Here is a 17,752-nt window from a genome sequence, read left to right on the forward strand (position 1 = left end):
CTTAAAAATTGCAAGCTGAATGAAGTCACGGGTGTTTCAAACTTCTTGTTGTTCGTTTGTCTTGTGGTCTAGAAAAATAGCAGTTGACTTAGGAAACACTAATGTGCTTTATGCTTCTCTGGTAGGTAAAATCCTTTATTTACACAGATGTTACAAAGCTTTTGAAAATGCAATTGGCTTATAAATGTGTAGTATATGACACTAGCCATTTAAAATACCATGACCATTGATACATAATCCAGACATTCTATCTTCCATCTTCCTTTTTTTTTTTTTTCTTTTCGTTTAATTAGATCTTTTATAGGATGATTTTCCAAACAGAATGATTCCTAAATTAGTAAGTGTTTACTATTGAGCTTACCTGTCTTCTGCACAGATTTCTGACCTGTAAGTCCCATTCAGCCAATGCAACAGAAGAGCCAATGAGAGGAGGAGGAGGATTATACCTTACAATTTCATGAGAATCTGTCAGGGTCCCTTCTCCCCCTGCCATGTGGTCCTGGGAGAGGGGCCCTGGGGGGGAGGCACGGGGTTTCCCTGCCCCGGTCAGCCTCGTTCCCCATTGGTTGGTTTGTGTTTCCCTGCGTGGGCAAGGACCCTCGGGTCCCGTGATTGAGTGGTGCCTCGGCAGAGCCCGGCCATGCGTCTGGGGAAATAAACATCTCTGAAACATCTACCAAGAATCCGTCCGTATATATTTCTTTTCCACGGGCCTCGTTGTCTGATACACGTGTTGCAGTATCCCTGCTGTAACAAGAATTGGCTCCTGGGGAAGAGGAGCACTCTTCAAGCCAGTGCATGCTGAGGAAACACCAAGGGAGCTCAGACACTCTGTGCTCTGTGGCAGAAGCTGCATGGCCCAGCAGCAGACACAGAACCCAACTGGTAGCAGAGCTTTAGCCTACAAGGAACTTCTCTTGCTCACCAGCAATGGTGTGGGATGTGGAAGATGCTGGAGTTACCACGGTAGTGGACTGAATGAGGCAAAGGACACAAAAAAAGACAGAAAACCAGGTTCCAGTCACTTCACTTCTCCCATCTTCATTATTATCCTGCTTGAACCACTGAGCATTTTTCTGTTAAAGGGTTACTCAGAGCGAAGACATTCAAAACAGTCCAAAATGTTTTAATCCTGTAAGGTTGAGCCACTGCTAAGTTTCCACCAGCTAATATCAAATGTATACAGGACTAATGTTATTAAATCAAATTCCTCCAAACTGGACTTCCTTATTAGATCTCAGTGAGATTGAAACTTTAGGCCAAAAATAGAATATGTTCCTTTCACCTATATGTGTGTCAGACTGCGAGAAATGCTAGTTAGAATTTTCCTTATAATGTAAATAAATAACGAAATGTAAAATAACTCAAACCATGTGACATATTTCAATGTACAAAGCAGTTGGGGCAGAATTAACATTGAACTTTTGGCTTTAACACTGCATTTACTAGCTTCTAAGATCCAGCTTTTAGTGATGATGTGTTCTCAGCTGTTGCATGCTCATTTTTCAGTCACAGGTTTCTAATAATACTAATCAGATATAGAATTTCTTATTTTTACATAATGAAATGTTTTCATATATGTCACATAAAGCTTTCTTTTTTCTTTTTTTATTTTTCTTTTGGAAAAAAAAAAAGTTTCATAGCTCTGGTCACTGTCCCTTACCTATTGTCAAGGCTTTGATATGGAGAGAGGCACAAACTGAAGTCACTGTATCCATGCAACTTTGGAAAAAAATTGTATTTTTTGGTGTTATGGGGGAAAACCAGAGTCACTGGTATTGACTTCCTGCTTACACAAGTTATAATGACTCTTCCTGAGTTGAGTGTCTTAATAGCTTTCCATCAATTATTTCCCAATACTGGCATCAATATTCCTATTCCTTAGGAAAAAATTCTCCATGGAAATATTTCTTTAAATACTGCAGTGAAATAAAGAGTTGCTTTCTTTGAAATATGACATCCCTAAAGTGATATCCCCACCATGTAGGGCATTGTGTTAATGTGAACCACTGAGGTAATCTACTTAAAATTATAAGCCACATACTCTGAAGACAGGAAGTCAAATCTGATGAAAACTGAATAAGAGATATTTTTTTTCTGTGTAAACTCCTTGACCACAGCTATACTTTGTGCCTTGAGTTACTGGATAATCAAGATACACAAGTTGAGGAATCCATTCCCTCAGGAACTTTCAGTGTTTGGCACTCATTCTGCCTTTCCTAAGGGAGATGATTTATTTTTGCACACAATAGGTCATTTCCCCCACTCAGATCACAGACAGAAGACAACTTTACACCTATCATTCTTGAGATTAAAAAAGGGTTGAGAGTGCTGCTTGTCCCTCATACAAAAGCACACTAAGCAGAAGGTCCTTTACAGGATTAGAGTCTTGAATGAGGTAAAAACCACCCAGGTTTCAGCAGGCAAAATGAGTAAACAATAAATAGTACATACAATAATTTGAAGTCCATAAGGAAGGTTTTTAAACACACAGGGATTGTGTTATTTTTTATTAATATGAAAATATGTAAGGTGAATGCTGCAAATGCTAGTTTGAAAAATTCCATTCACTTTAAATAGTGACACCAGAGGACCATAGTTCTGACTGTTTTTCTATGTACAGTGGCTCAAGTTCAATAAACTTGATTGCGGTTCAATAAACTCATCAGAAATATAGCAATAGAGTCAACACCTCTAGACTTCAATAGAACAAAAAAGAGGTTTCTCAGAGACACTGGATGAAGTTTCATAGCTAACCCTAGGTTTCAGTGTCTTTTTGGGATGCATATGCAAGTTTTCTTATCAGTAAAGAAACACCCAACCTATGTGAGACAATAAATCTTCAGTATTAGAACACCATGTTGTACCTCAGTACAACCAGCTGCATTGCCGGAAAGTTCTCTAAACTAAAGCTTTCAGTTTTATTTCAACAGGAGGCTTGATCCAGATCTCAGTGGATTAACAGGAGTATTTCTGTTGACTTAGACGGGAGCAGAATCAGGGCCAAGGCCAACAGCATTAATTTGCTTTAGCTTCAGGCAAACTTCTTCCTTTTTCAAGAGTAAATCTTCACTCCACCTTGCTTGAAATTCAACGACCATGTGTAAAGCTTGGAAAGTTACACTTTCTCCTAATGACCTCTGAGCACCTAATTTGGGTGTGCGCATCTCCTGTCCTCAGACAGACTTCAAGGTCACCTTGGATAGCATTTATTTCTCTGTAGAGGGGATTGGGAAGTTCTTTGGGCTAGAACTTGATGCAAAGTATTTTGTCAACACCTTTTTCTTTGGAAAGTAATTCAACATTTTTTGGCTTATCCACAAGATCTTCAGTAGGTGCTTTGCATTTCTGTAAATATAATTGCCTAGACAAACTAAATTGCAGAACAGAAATGACAAAAACTTTTTCCTGCCAAACTTTCAAATCTGGTTAAGGTTCTGTCTGTCTGCCCCCCTCTCTTTTTTCCCTTCAGCCTTCCTTTGGATGCTGTCTGCCTTTTGGCAGACTTAGAGATGCATAAAACAGTACCTTCAGCACATCAACACAAAAATGTTAGCAAGATGGTGACAGATATTTCCCAGTTCCTCACATTTCAAGGCCCCGGGTTGTTAATTTGTGATTTTTTTTTCCTTGTACTTCATGTGTCTCTTTGGTCCCCAATACAGAAAACTACCAGTACCACAGGTTATTAGTAGAACTCATAAAATTAAGGTTAAGCCACGACCAACAAATCTAAGATAGATATAATCACAATGTTTAAATGGGGATAAAAGCAGCAATTATTCTGTAAGTTGGTAAATAGAAGGAACATATTTTAAAACCATGCAAGGTTCTTAAGGTTAAACATAATTCTCAAGGGAAAATAGTACAGGACCAGGGAGAGCATTTCTTTCTTTTTACACTCTGTAGGATTTTTTGTTAAAATATTGGAAAAATACACCTTGAGAGTCTAACTTGGTATTGTACTAAATGTTTTAATGTGTGCATATGTACTTTTATAACTGTAAGTGTAAAAAATATTATTGTCACAGTCTCTGTGAGTCTACAGCTATGCCACAGGTGCCTGATTGAAAGTCAGTGAAATTTAAGTTCCTCAGTTAGATGGTTCTGAAATTTTCTCTCTGCTTTTCACAGAATATTCTTAGGACCAGCATTTAAATTTCCATGACTGGAAAGACTTGTAATGCCAATGTCTTTGGGTAAAGATAATGAGCTCTGAAGAAATTATGAAAAAACTAAGAAGCCAGAAGGGGAAAAAAATACAACAAGAAGATGGCCAAGAGGAAGAAAATATAGATATCAAACAAAATGTCTGGCAGAATTCCCGGGCAGAATTTTCCATACATATCAAGGTCAGGCATCACAAGCTTTTCTGAAGATAAATCCTGTATATGAAACAGGGTATCTAAACAAGCAGCAGAAGATACTTCCTCTCTCTTTCCTGTGGATATTGTGACTGCTAATTAGAGCTTTTGGACAGTGACTGAGGCAGCATGTGCCAGTTAGGAAGTTACAGAGTAACACTGGAATTGGCAAATATGGAATCAGCAAACGTGACCTGCGGTCGGCAGGCTCAGTGCAGTGACCCGAGGGAACCCAGCAAACCACGAAAAGGAAAAGGCACCCTGTGACCAGGAAGGCTTTGCAGTTCCATGTAGGGTAGTCCTGGGCAAGACCTTAAACAATAAAATAAAACTTTCATAGGGTAGGAACATCAGCTCAACTCTCCTATGCTCTCTAACACTCTTATATTTAATGTGTGGAATTAAAAATTCACTTTAAATAGTGTAAAAGTTAACAGAGATCCCACAGAAGATGAGAGGTTTATAAGTATTCTGTGAATTGTCCTTCTTCATGTGTAGCATCCTTTTGGACAGGTCATGTTTGCATGTAACATTTTATTTCCTTCTTTATTTTTGAATAAAGTAAGGATCTAAGCATTTATACAGACTTCATACTGTCCCTGCCTTTAGGAATCCCATTCCTTGAAAAAGTCAGGAAATGAACCTTTTCTGATGCATAGCAATTCTTCCCATCTCATCTCCATATTTGTGGTACCCTTCAGAACTTTGTCCTTTAAAGTACTTCCACAAAGAGTCGCTTCAAAAGTTGGAATCAGCCCATGAAGTACAGATGGAAGAGCTTGTGTGAATAAGCTGGGGAACAAGGCAAATGGTGGCTCATGCTGTCAGCCAGCAGTAACTATTTTTGAGGGTCGGAAATTATTGAAATTATTGTAAGAGTGGTTCATCTTAGCATTTATAGCCTAATAACTGGGTGATAGAGACCTGATTTGATCACAGTTTGCTTTGAGTAAATATCATTCAGTAGGATTAAACTAGATTGTGGAATAAAACAATATAGGAACTGCTCTCCTTGTTCTGCTTCACTATCCCCTTGAACCCTCTGTGAGCTCCCTCTGATGTTCTCCAGTGCGCTTTGCTTTTCCTATTCCTGCTTTTTTCTAGAATAACTTATTTCATATAAATAAATTCCACTCTGATTCTCCAAGCCTGAATGCTTGGGAAAGTCTCTTACAGCTTGAATGCTTACGTTAACCACCTATTTTAAATTTATAACCAAATTTTAAATTTATCTTAGAACATCATAATCTTTCTGATTCCTCTTTCACAAAGATTTAATCCCAAACAGATGCATGTAAATAATATATTTATCCATATGTAATTAGGATTTTCACTCTTCCATGTTCAAACAGTATGTTAGCATATGTTGCTACCTGTTGGCTGGGTGATAAGGGGTGTGCATTGGTTTGTAGAAGCAGATTCACATAAGGCCAATAAATAAACTGTCTCCTTAATATGATAGAGAAATCTGAATTTGGATATTGTAACTTAAAGTACTTCACACATGCTCTGTGAAGTTAGAAGTTTAGGGTTCTGAAAGATTCCCGCTAAATATTGCTGGGGGAATGAGTGGCTCCTTGCACTGCTGAGGAGCAGAATGCAGCTCTAGGGATCATTATGCAAATGATCAGAGAGTGTGAAAATCTGTCTGCATTAAGTTACTGCTGGATCTGACTTCTTAAATATCAGTCCTCAGTTTGTTGCCTGCTGGCAAAACTATCTTGATAAATGCAATACTTACACCTTACAGTCTCTTCTTCAGTCCTTGAAATTATGTGAGGTGTATAATTAAGGCATAAAAGTCAAAAACATGGCTACAGGACCACTGTCTTCTGGTTTATACAGAGCTTGATCCATAAAGAAGCAACCACAAACTGATCTGTAACCTGCAATACTTTTTGGGGACATTGATCTGATTTCTGCTTTTACTTTCCTAAGTATTATCGGTGTCCATGAACTCTTTCCAGTAATGAAGGAGTTAATGCAAGTTACAATTAACGTGGTAAAAAAATTGGCCCAGCTGTAGAAGATAAAAGATGAGGAGCAGGTGAGGTAAATTTTCCTTGGAGAAGCATGGTTGGAAAGAACAGAAGCAGTGTGGTCTGGTTTCAGAGGAACCTTGTTCTTGCAGACTTACAATGTGGCATTTACAGGATCTGGAAAAGTCCTGCTGAACATGTTGCACTTGTAGCAGCGCAGAAGTGGTGGTTGCTGAGATACCTGAGAGTGCCTGGAGTTTCAGAAGCTAAACTGGGTGATTCAAACTAATTATAATATTAGTAGAATATGTTGTACTGTGCATCCTGAGGGAGATTAGGTCCTCTAGAAATCCTTAAAATCTCTACAGGATTCCTGAAGGATCAGATGCAGATTAAGAGCTTTGAAGTTAACTGCACTTAAGAAGCAAAGAATTGATGGTAGCTAGACAGCAATTTCTGTTTTAAGAATAAGATTGCTCTTTTAGGTGTAATTTTTAGAAGAACTGTGGACTTGTCACTTGAGTTTGCTGCCTGTTGTTCTTAGACTTGGTTGTGGTTTGCTCATGGGAAGATTTTCTGGGCCTGTTAGCTTTTGGAATGCTTGGCTCTCTATTTAGTAACTGCTGGCTTTGTGTTCCCTCCTTTACTTTGCCAATACTTGTTTTAAAAGTTAAACTTTTGCACAAAATGCTGAAATTCAAAGCATTTTTTGTCAAAAATTTTCTAACCAGTAGCAAATGTAGATTTTTTTTTTTTTCTGTTTCTCCATGTGTCGGTATCTTTTGCTGTAACTTGCAGGACTGAAGAAGTCCTAATTACTTCTAATTTTCTAGAATGACTAGGTTCAAGATGAAGTCTCTGTTTTTAGTATTCTCTGGACCAGGAGACCCACAGATGGATCAGGGTACCTTTTCTTGAGAAATGTTGAATAACTCCATAACTGACCAAACTGAAAACTTAAAAATCTAAGTTTTGAACTGCTGCTAGCTTCTGTAGCACATATTTCTTGCGTGTATGTTACTCATGAACATCTGAAACAGGAAAGGCAACAAGTAAATGTGGTAACAATAGTGTTTTCTAGCATAGCTATTTATTATATAGAAACACTTTTTCATAAATCACAGAGAAAATGTTTTGTAATTTTTTTTTTTACATAATCTCATTTTTTTTAAATATTTTGAGTACATTTTAGCTTTTCAAACAAGAGAACTGAAAGTAGTAGTGTCCTGGATTTCTGATTTTACAAGTAAATTATGTATTTAGTCTGTGACTTTAGAAAAGTTGCTTGACCTACTTGTGCTTCATTCTACCCAACTGTAAAATTGGGTGAAACCCAGGGCTGAAAAACCCCCTAAATGCTGTAGTGAAGCTTAATTTAGCTGAATACTGTGACATGCTGCGCAGGTAACCACTGTAAGTGATCAGTGTTCTAGTGCAGTGATCCACTGAGCAAATATGGCACTGCAGGTAAAGGAAAGGCATTAAAATATTTTTTGCAATATTTCTATATAACACACCTGTATCCCAGTATTATTTCTCAAATGAATCTAACACCTTTGGAGCCAGCCCTTTATGCTTTTTCTCTTTCCCAAGACCTTCTTCACTAACAGCGTCAGAGAAACTTTGTGCACATGTTACCATAGACACAGAGATAATGTTTTCACACATGTAGAAGCAACTATCTTCTGCAGAAAAGTACCTCCAGAGAAAGTGGAAATACAGGATGCAAGTTCCTACATGTTCCTTTATCTAAACAGACATGCACACCAGTAAAAAATAGCTGATGTTTTTACTAAGAACAGCACATGTACATGTGAGTTCAGCCATCATTCTTGCCTTCTTCTTGTCTCCTTTTGATTGCCATGGTTCTTTATGATAGCCATAATGAGGCTCAGAAAGCAAAAGATTATTCTTTTCTCAGCTCCGTTCCTTCTAGGGCTCAATCTGAACCCAGCTTTGTTGGCTGGTGTTTTTAGAAACTTCTCACAATGCTGAGAGCCTGAGACCCAGACAGAGCTGTGTGCTGTATGTGGGAATCATGTAACTCACTCAGTGGGCAATGGGGAAGCAACATAAAACAATAGCTTATCCAGGGAAGAAAGCTTCAGCTAAAAACTGTGCAATAGGATCCTTCCCTGGAGACAGCAGAAGTTAGAAGAGATATCTCTTTGCACCAAAGATTGTGGGGTGGAATTAAAGCTGTCCAAGTCACTGAAGCACTCATTAAGCATTATGAGTGCTTAATGTTCAGTGGGATGTAGCTGAGGCCTCCTCATCTGCCAGAGCTGTACAGCTCAGGGAACTGCCTGCAGGACAGGCAGCATGGCAAGCATTGGGAGATACAGTCATGGCAGAGCAGGACCAATGGCAGATTTGGGTAAGGAATGTTTGTTATTAGCTAGTGTTGCATAGCTGCTGTAGAGGAACATATGCATAGGGAGCATTGACATTTTCATTTACAGAAGCAAAGAAAACAGAATGTGGGCAGATCCTCAGCTGTGTATTTTGTCACTACCCAATCAGTTTATACCAGCTAAGAAGCTGCTCCTGAATTAGTCAAAGCAAGACTTAAATTTCCATATGCTTACTCCACTGTCTAAATGACTCTATCAGGCCTGAGTTTTTCACAGCTGATGGACAGGGTAGTCTTGCTTTTTACTCCCCCAGAACATGCCATATGAAGATAGTACCTGCTGTCACAGTTGTGAAGAGCTTTTTACTACTAAAGACCTTGCTCTGTTCCATAACTTAGTTTCCTTGCTCTGGCTCTGTAGGAAGCTGATGGAAACAGCATAAAAATGGGAGTCTTTTTATTCACCTACAAAATCATAGAATATCCCGAGTTGGAAGGAACTCACAAGGACTATTGAAGTTCAGCTCCTGGCCCAGCACAGGACAGCCCCAAGAGTCACATCATGTGCCTGAGAGCAATGTCCACATGTCTCTTGAGCTCTGGCAGGCTTGGTGCTGTGACTGCTTCCCTGGGGAGCCTGTTCGGTGTCCAACCACCCTCTGGGTGAGACACCTTTTCCTGATATGCAACCTAACCCTGACTCAGGCTCATACTGTTCCTGCAGGTCGTGTCACTGGTCACCAGGGGCAGAGATCAGAGTCTGCCCCTCCACTTCCCTTCGTGAGGAAGCTGCAGACTGCAATGGTTTCCTCTCAGTGTCCTCTTCTCCAGGCTGAACAAACACAGTGATCTCAACCACTCCTCATATGGCTTCCTCCCCAAGGCCTTTCAGCCTTTCACAGCTCTTCTAACAGCTTTATATCTTTCTTATATTGTGGTGACCCAAACTACCCCAGCACTCGAGGTGAAAGCACTCCAGCCCAGAGCAGAGCAGGACAATCCCCTCCCTGGCCCGGCTGCTGATGCTGTACCTGATGCCCCCCAGGACAGGGATGTCCCTCCTGGCTGCGAGGGCACTGCTGAGTCACATTCAACTTGCCATGGAACAGGACCTCCAGGTCCCTTTCTGCAGTGCTGCTGTCCAGCCTTTCGTTCCCGTGAAGGTGAAGCCTTCCTATGCTCCCCAACATTTGTGCTGAGGAACCTTGCATGATATCCCTCTGTTAGCCCAACTGTGTGTAACAGTTTGGCTGTTCCCAGCAGAGGAAGTGCAGATGGTGACTCCTGGCAGGCAGTGTTATTGGAAGACATTATGCTGTATGTGTACAGGTTGTTAAGCTGACAGTTTTTATGCAGTATAGGCTGCTGAGATTTTAAAAATCAGAAAATTACCATTTGCAAGTCAGAGGTCGGCTGGTTCTTTAGAAGACTTAAATCTCTTAGTCCCGTAGCAATGCTGCCATATGGTTCTCACTTCTTGTTGCCTTGAAACCATAGTGGGGAGACTCAAAAGCCAGTTGTCTGTTGTAATCAGATTGCAGTGAAATATGGATGCATCCCTGTGAGCCTGTTAGGTATACAGGATGTAATGCAGCACCAAACCAGTCCAAATCTCCCCTAATCAGTACTTGGAAAGTCAAAGGAGCTTTCTGACTGTGAGTGATCTATCCTGGTACAAAAAGAGGGAATTTGATGTGCCTGTTCACAGTCCATAACTGAAAGGCACCTCCATTGGGGATGAGGTATTTCAAAGGTGTGCTGCTGGTAATGGGGTTAAATCCATTTTTGTGATTAAAAAGAAGTAACCAGCATAGTAATGACACTTCCAATTGAAGAAATTGCAAATAGCCCTTTGGACAGAGCAAACTCATACAGTGAAATTATGAACGTGAGCACAAAAGAACAAAATGGGATTTGTGAGAAAGAGGAGGATGACCTGTGCTTTAGAGGAAATTATCTTTTGCACGGATATTCTATGGGAAGAAGGAAGCTGACTACTAACAAAGGCCGAAACGAGGGCTGCTAGTGAATGTATGTGATATGTGCTAGACCTTTTTTCAGGAGGAAATATCATCAACAATGTGAGCAGCAATTCCTTCTATTTCATCTTGCAGTGTGCCAGAGCCTGCAGCTGAGTGCACTGAATATGGAAGAGCACAATATCCTTGTGGCTCCCCTTATTTTTGAGAGGAGGAATGCTGGTGGTGAATACCACTCTTCATCCTTCTCATATCCTGGGAAAGAGGAATGATTGCCTCAAGTCCTGCTTAGCCCAACATAAAGTGAGACACTATGGGACCTAGGTTTTCATAAACTGAAGATAGTAACTCTCAATTAAGATGATAAAGAAACTAGAACAGATTAAACTAATCTTTTCAAAACTGTTACTTATACTTTAGATATTAGAGAATATGAATTTTATACAACTATTTGAAAGGTATAAAGTTTAAACAATGCCAAAGGGACAGAATTGAAGATGAAATCTGAGATGGATACTAGAAGATTAATATGCGAAATCTACTAAGGACATGACCAGCTGCTTGAGGAACAGGATGGAAGAAACCTATTCTGAAGACTTTTAAAATGAAATAACACTAGCACAAAGCCTATTTCAATATACGCAAGTGTGTGAGGAAGACAATAAAAGGACTAAAAATCTGTAGTACTGATGATTTTTAACTTTTACAGTGTATGTAGAGAATTTTCATCCTAATTTTGAAACCGATCCTTTAATAATGTTTATCTTCATTACAAATATGGGAAGCTACCATCTGATAAAGAAATCAAGTACTTATGAGATGCAATACTTGACCATTTGTTTTGTTTTTCCTCCTTATTTATCCTGATCTATTACTGAACATGAAAAGGTAGAACGCAAGGCACATATTCTTCCATTCATATATCTTTATTTAGGCTCTGAAAAGAAGGAAGAAATGTTTCTCTCCTCCTGTGTCAGTGGGAAATTCATAAATCAGTGGCTCTTTGATAATAGGCTTATGTCAAGTAAAGCAGGTGTGGAGAAAGCTGGCTGATGAAGCAATACCTGAGTGATCAGTTATTAGCTCTATTAGCTGCTGGTTGAAACAAGAATTTATTTCGAATAGACAGCATTGGTTTATGTAAGTTGTATCTTAACTTGTATATCTTATAGATCAGTTTGGGGGTTTTTTTGAGGCTGATTGATTAAACACAGCCTCAAAATTGTCTACGGTCATGTGAAAAATCACAGTGAAAGTTACAGAGGGTCCTGAAGCTTCCAGAATTTGCATTCTAATCACTACCTGCCAAAAAGCTTTTCCTTCATACAAAAGGTATTTTGTTCCACAATTTTTGATGAGCCCCAAAAATATTTAGGCTACTTATTCTCCTTTGCAGTGATACTGATAAATTCCACCTATGCCTTAGAGAGTCTGGTATAATTCGCTTAGTAATCCAACCTGTTATTAAGCTGAAATTCCATTAAATAGTTTTGGTACTAAGTGGAATACAGTGATAGAAATTTTGAATAGAATTCGAAATATTTAGCCTAACAAAAGTTAAAGGTTAAATAAGTCTGATTGTTTTTCTTCACTGATTGCATCTTCTGAGTGAGTGAAAACTCCCATTTCTGTGCTCTGGACTCTTTGCTGTTGGGCCACATCTCCCTTGGCAGCCAATATTCTGGTGGAGGCCTTATCAGCTCTGAGAAGAGCCAAAAGACGTGCATCTGGCAGGCTGTGCTCATGTTTATACACCCCACTGCAGCGACTGCCCTTTTGCAACCGCATGACATTTGCTTCTATTCCCTGATGCAGCTACTCAAATAGACACTCCAAGAAAATATTTGGGTTGCTGATAATATAAAAGAACATGATTAACTGCACTCCATTTAAAGTGTCTATGGACACAGGACCTTCAGTTTTTCAAGTTTTTTTATGTGCAAGTTGTTATCTAAATGACTCGAGACATTATCATTTCACCCTCTTAATGAGCAAGTATTCTTTTATGTTGGATGCTGCCTCTGACTTATTTATTGGAAAGAAATTTAAATCTATATTAACCTAAATCATTATGTGCAATTCATAATATTTGAATTACAGTAATCTAAATGAAGATGGTCTGTAGTGGACTAGACCAATGAAGAGAGGCAGACCCATGGCAAACTCCAGCCATGGCAGGCAGAAAGTGCACCTTAGGAAACTGTTGGGAACTGGTACAGACTGTGCAACATTAACCCTGATTGCTTCTGGTGCTGAGGAGGGGCAGCGGTCAAAGAAAAAAATGGTAGCATTTTGTTACTCCAGTGAAAAATCCCATCACACCTATCCTGATGTAAGGGTGGAAGTTTGAAGTGTTCTTCATGTGTGTACTACTGCCACATTCTAGCAAGGACTCAGGCATCAGGGGAAGTACAGCCAGTGGGCTATGCTATTCCCCCCTCCTCCGCTTTAATCCTTTGTTTTGTTTTGTTCAACCATCCCTTAGAGATCTCTTCCCTTTTCCCCCCATCCTCTTGCATGTAAGATTTGCTGTTCATACGTTTAGATGGAATGGGAGTTGAGAATCCATCTGGTCATTGAAGTTAGAAGCAGAATTAGTGAAATGCCTAGCACTGTTATCTCAATAAATGGCTTATATCTTATGTTAATTCTTCAGAGCATAAATTTATACTTGAAGAAAAAATGCATCGTATCTGAAAAAAACCCACTAAAATCTATTTCCACTGTATGGCCAAAGGGCAAAAATACGTATACACATATAACTTGACTCTTCCCTGCCAGTTACTAATCTAGTCTACTTGTAGAACTCAAGGTGAAACAGGGCTCTCAATATATTTATTTTCATCCTCTCTTGGCCTTGTAAGATAATTGACTGACAGATTATGAGATTTTCAAATGGTGAAGCAATGGGCTCTGGTAGTGGAACTGAGTATAGACTGAATCTGGTGCTTCTTTTCTACACTGAGTTTTAGACCAGCTTCATTGAATTCTCATCACAAAAATGAGTTCATGGCTTCCCCCACATATTAGAGGAAAGAACAACCTCTGGTGCATTTAGAATATTCATTAAGTGACATTATTAGCAGCATTCCCATTGTCCAAAATGCTTTGAAAATTGGTTAGAAACAACTTAGATAACAAAGAAGTCTCTCATTTGCTCTTCTTCACATAACTCAAAAAAAAAAAAAAAAAAAAAGCCAAAGCCATTCCTTTTATAAACCATTTAATACAGTTTATGGTAGCAATAATCCCCTTGAAATTGGTTATATTACTATAGTTTGTTATACTGTTAACTGCCCTTTTCTTCAATGTGGTCCATTAACTGAAAATCCAGCCATTAACTTATAATGGGATGATTTCTTCATGATTATTACCTGATTCTTAACTTGAACATTAATACTACTGAAGGATAGTGAAACAGTGATGAAATGTAACAAAAGTTCCCAGTTCAGCTTTTATGTGGTAGAGATCTATTTACACAAGATATGTGAGTCTTTCATGTAGTTTACTTCATTATCTGTGTCACCAAAGTTGGACCCATGCAAGCATCACCTTTCTTCATGAAAAAGAGCACTGGTTGGCCCAGATAATCAGTGGCAGAGGAGAGACAGGAAAGGCAATATTAAATGTGACAGTCTAGTAATGGAGATGTAAAACTCACTCATTGTTACTCTCTTCAGTGGGAATTTTGCCTATGGCTTCAGTGGAAAAAGATTCAAGGCCAAAAACACAAGGAGAAAATGATTTCCTATCTCTTTGAAGATACCCACTAGATGTAAAAGGGGATGGCAGGGGGAATCATAAGCACAAGGCTATTACAGCTGGTGTAGGTGATAGAACCATTTACTTCAGAGACTGGAAAGCCCACAAGAGTTCTTTAAAGTATGTCCTTAGAATACTCCTGTGACCTACATTTTTGGTCCCTAAAGTAATCTCTTTGTTTGAATAATGCAATGCCAAATCTGAGAGAGGTTAATTATTAGCTATCTGGCATTATTAATTACCCCTGCAATCCACTCCAACAAAATATACAGTTGCTAATAAAATTTTGGTGTGAGTTCTGGAATTACTTTTCTGCTTCAAGCTCATCTGACTTCTGAGTTTTTTCTCATACCCTTAAATTTTGTCAATCTGCTAAGAATGGTCAGACAAAATGGAATAAAATATCAGTATCAGTAGGCTGTAGGAACAACCTTTATAATAAATTCACTCTAGCCTCTAGCAGTGATGATTTGAGCTGGGCATGCTTTCCCTAGTACGGAGCTCCTGCTGTGAAAGAAGGAAAACTCAGAAATTCCTTTCTCCTACTTTGTACCAGGTATCAATACTTGACTACCTGTTCTCTGATACTAAAGAGAGAAACCTGGCAACACAGATCTCCTCTGAAGGAGGGCATCTGGGTTCATTCTGCCACCCCCATATATAGCTATTCCAGAGGTGTGTGGTGTTTTGAGCAGTCCATCAGCTTAAAAGGTAGTGGGGAAAGACCACCTAGGCAATAACAAGAATAAATGTATTGTAAATTTACTGCTTAGAGAATGTGCTACAAGCGATGCTGATAAGAATTACTGAGAGGGTGGTTGGCATAATTTAATTCCAGCAAAAAATTAGCAAATGGAATGGCAAAATAAGAATATCTGCTAATACCAACATCTCCCACAGGCAGACATTTATTCCACTTCCCAAATATCTGGGAGAGGGGCTGGTCTGGCAGCACACAATAAGAATAGAATCTTGATAGAACAGGAGGAAGAATACATTTCAACTTACAGATTCCAGTGGAGAAATGAAGTGTACACTATTATTTAAAAAGTAGGGACTGAATGGTAAACATGTGGTTTTCCTCTAAGTAGTATTCAAAAGTGAGGAAAAAAGTGTTTTTTCTGGCAAAAGGAACCTGTTGTGTTAAAATCAACAGGTGGAGCCCAAATGAGAACTTTAAAACAAGTGATGATTCAGGGCCTAGGGGTAAATTATCTGAATTCCCCTTTTCAAAATAAATATAGTCTTGCTTTTGCCCTCTTTTGAGACCCATGAATGAGAAATATTTGTGTAACACCAGTCCTGGAACTTCAGTAACTGTAAATTAAAAAAACATAATCATAAGTGCACCTGAAATTAAAATGATGATATTTATAGCATCTACATAATAAGTCTTGACTTTGGTTTACTGTGTGATTACCTCACTGGCACCTCACCTTGCACACGTCAGTGTTTGCTCAGCCTTTTGGAGGGTATAATAGAAATTCTCAGGGCTTCAAGGACACGTGCATTGCTACTGCTCTTTTCAATATGTTCCTTTGAGTGCGCGAGCTGATCCTCTTTGTTATTCTCTATTGTAGTTTTTAATGCTAAGATCAGAAAAGAGGTGCAATTAAAGCTTTTAGAGCACTAAAAAGAACCATTCTTAGCCTGATGAAGAGCAGTCTCTTTTTTTTCTCCTCTTCATTCTAAGCAATTTTATAGATTGTACTTCAAAATGAAAAGGATAAAATATTTGTAAGAATAGTGCAGAAATGACATCATGATCCTGTCCTTCAAGTCTTCCTCTTTCTGGAGTTCACTTCTGTTATAAAAAGATGGAAAGCCAGAAAAAAAATATTAAAATCAATACTGATTATTTTTCTACTTAATTAAAATGTAGTTGTCATGGCTCATGAATAAGATCTAGGGTACCTCCAGTTTATTATGTAAGCACTTTATTCCTCATATGATTTGACTTTAAGATTGGTGTGTTTCTGTCTGGTGTGCTATGAATCTTTTTCACTAATGATATTGATTATGCATGACAAAACAGTATATATTTGTGTCATTCCAAGGAAAATGCTGTTCAATCTGTAAAGGATATCCCTTCATTTTCATTGACAAATTAGCACGTACATTCTCTAAGTAAAACCGTTCACCTGTGTTTCTTGCAACATGGCAAAATTATAAAAATCTTAAAAAATATTTCACTATCAGTTGCTTTCCATTTTTTTCTTACTCTCTAAATTTAATAAGCATATTTTCAAGGACAACAACTTCTGTGAATTTATGCCTTCAGACAAACACTGGAGATACAACAGGTGTGCAGGGCAATAATTGCCACTGTCACAGTCTCTACATTGGAGGCAATGAAAAATCATTTACTAAGTTTGTATTTTTTAAAGGACTGTGAACCTCAAACTGAACTCTCAAATCCTGTTCTCAGCATGGTACTACTGAATACAGGTCTCACTGAGGGGAAAGGTGGTCTATTTTTAATGGTGTTTATTAACTTCCAAGGTTTAAATTTTGGAGGCTATAATAGAAATTCTATTCTAATTGTGTTAATCAGAAGGTTTTTATTTTGAGGTGATTCTGCTACCATCTAGAAATCAGACAGGAAAAAATGCTTCCCTTTAAGCTGTGTGTACTGCCAGCACCAGTGGCCTGTGCATCTTTTCTGAGGAAGAGCACAATTGAATTTCTCCCAAGGTACTCTATTTCCTTAGCAGCTGTTTCAGTGAGTGACTTCGGGGTTCAGTTACAAGAGCTCATCAGACAGAAGGTGACATGAGCTGTATTTTCACATGAAAGCAGGCAATTTGATTATTGATTAAACCAGATTTGCACAAGGGGCAACAAGTTGCACAAGTGCAAGCGTTTGTCAGTGTCTCTCCTAAGTGTGCCAATTCCACCCTTGGAGTTACCATTTACTCTGTGCATAACTATTCATTTGACCAGTACTTTCATATGACTGCAGGATCATAAATTTCAAATCACAATTACTGGTGTTTGACTCTCTGATCTCCTAACTGATAGCAAGTGAAGTAATGAAAATATTACATATTCTCTTATGTGTATCATTTTTAATGTTGTTTTGGTTGAAAAATCATTGTACCATGGCTGCTGCTTCCCTCCCCCCACTTATCTTTTTTCTTATATTTGAAAGGAGGCTAAATCATACTTTTAAAAACATGTTTGCTTTCTCTGTGTTCCTCTATAATCTGGGCTGCATACAGAATCTAGATGAATTAAATGCTGAGGGCATGAGTTATTTGCTTAAACCCACTCTAGTCATGCTTCATGTGTCAGCAAAAAAGAATCTCAAAGTAT

General features: G+C 38.7%; 1 long non-coding RNA gene across 1 annotated transcript in view; it reads left to right on the forward strand.

Annotated features, from left to right (window-relative positions):
- The first annotated feature begins 6,446 nt into the window (after window positions 1–6,446).
- The window catches only part of LOC138114738 (uncharacterized), a 114,316-nt gene continuing 103,010 nt past the window's right edge, over window positions 6,447–17,752 (forward strand). Inside the window, exon 1 of the long non-coding RNA XR_011152778.1 lies at window positions 6,447–6,618. This is a non-coding gene — a long non-coding RNA (uncharacterized lncRNA). The remainder of the gene's footprint in view (window positions 6,619–17,752) is intronic.

The sequence above is a fragment of the Aphelocoma coerulescens genome, chromosome 9 (genome assembly GCF_041296385.1).
Source record: "Aphelocoma coerulescens isolate FSJ_1873_10779 chromosome 9, UR_Acoe_1.0, whole genome shotgun sequence".
Lineage (NCBI taxonomy): Eukaryota > Metazoa > Chordata > Aves > Passeriformes > Corvidae > Aphelocoma > Aphelocoma coerulescens.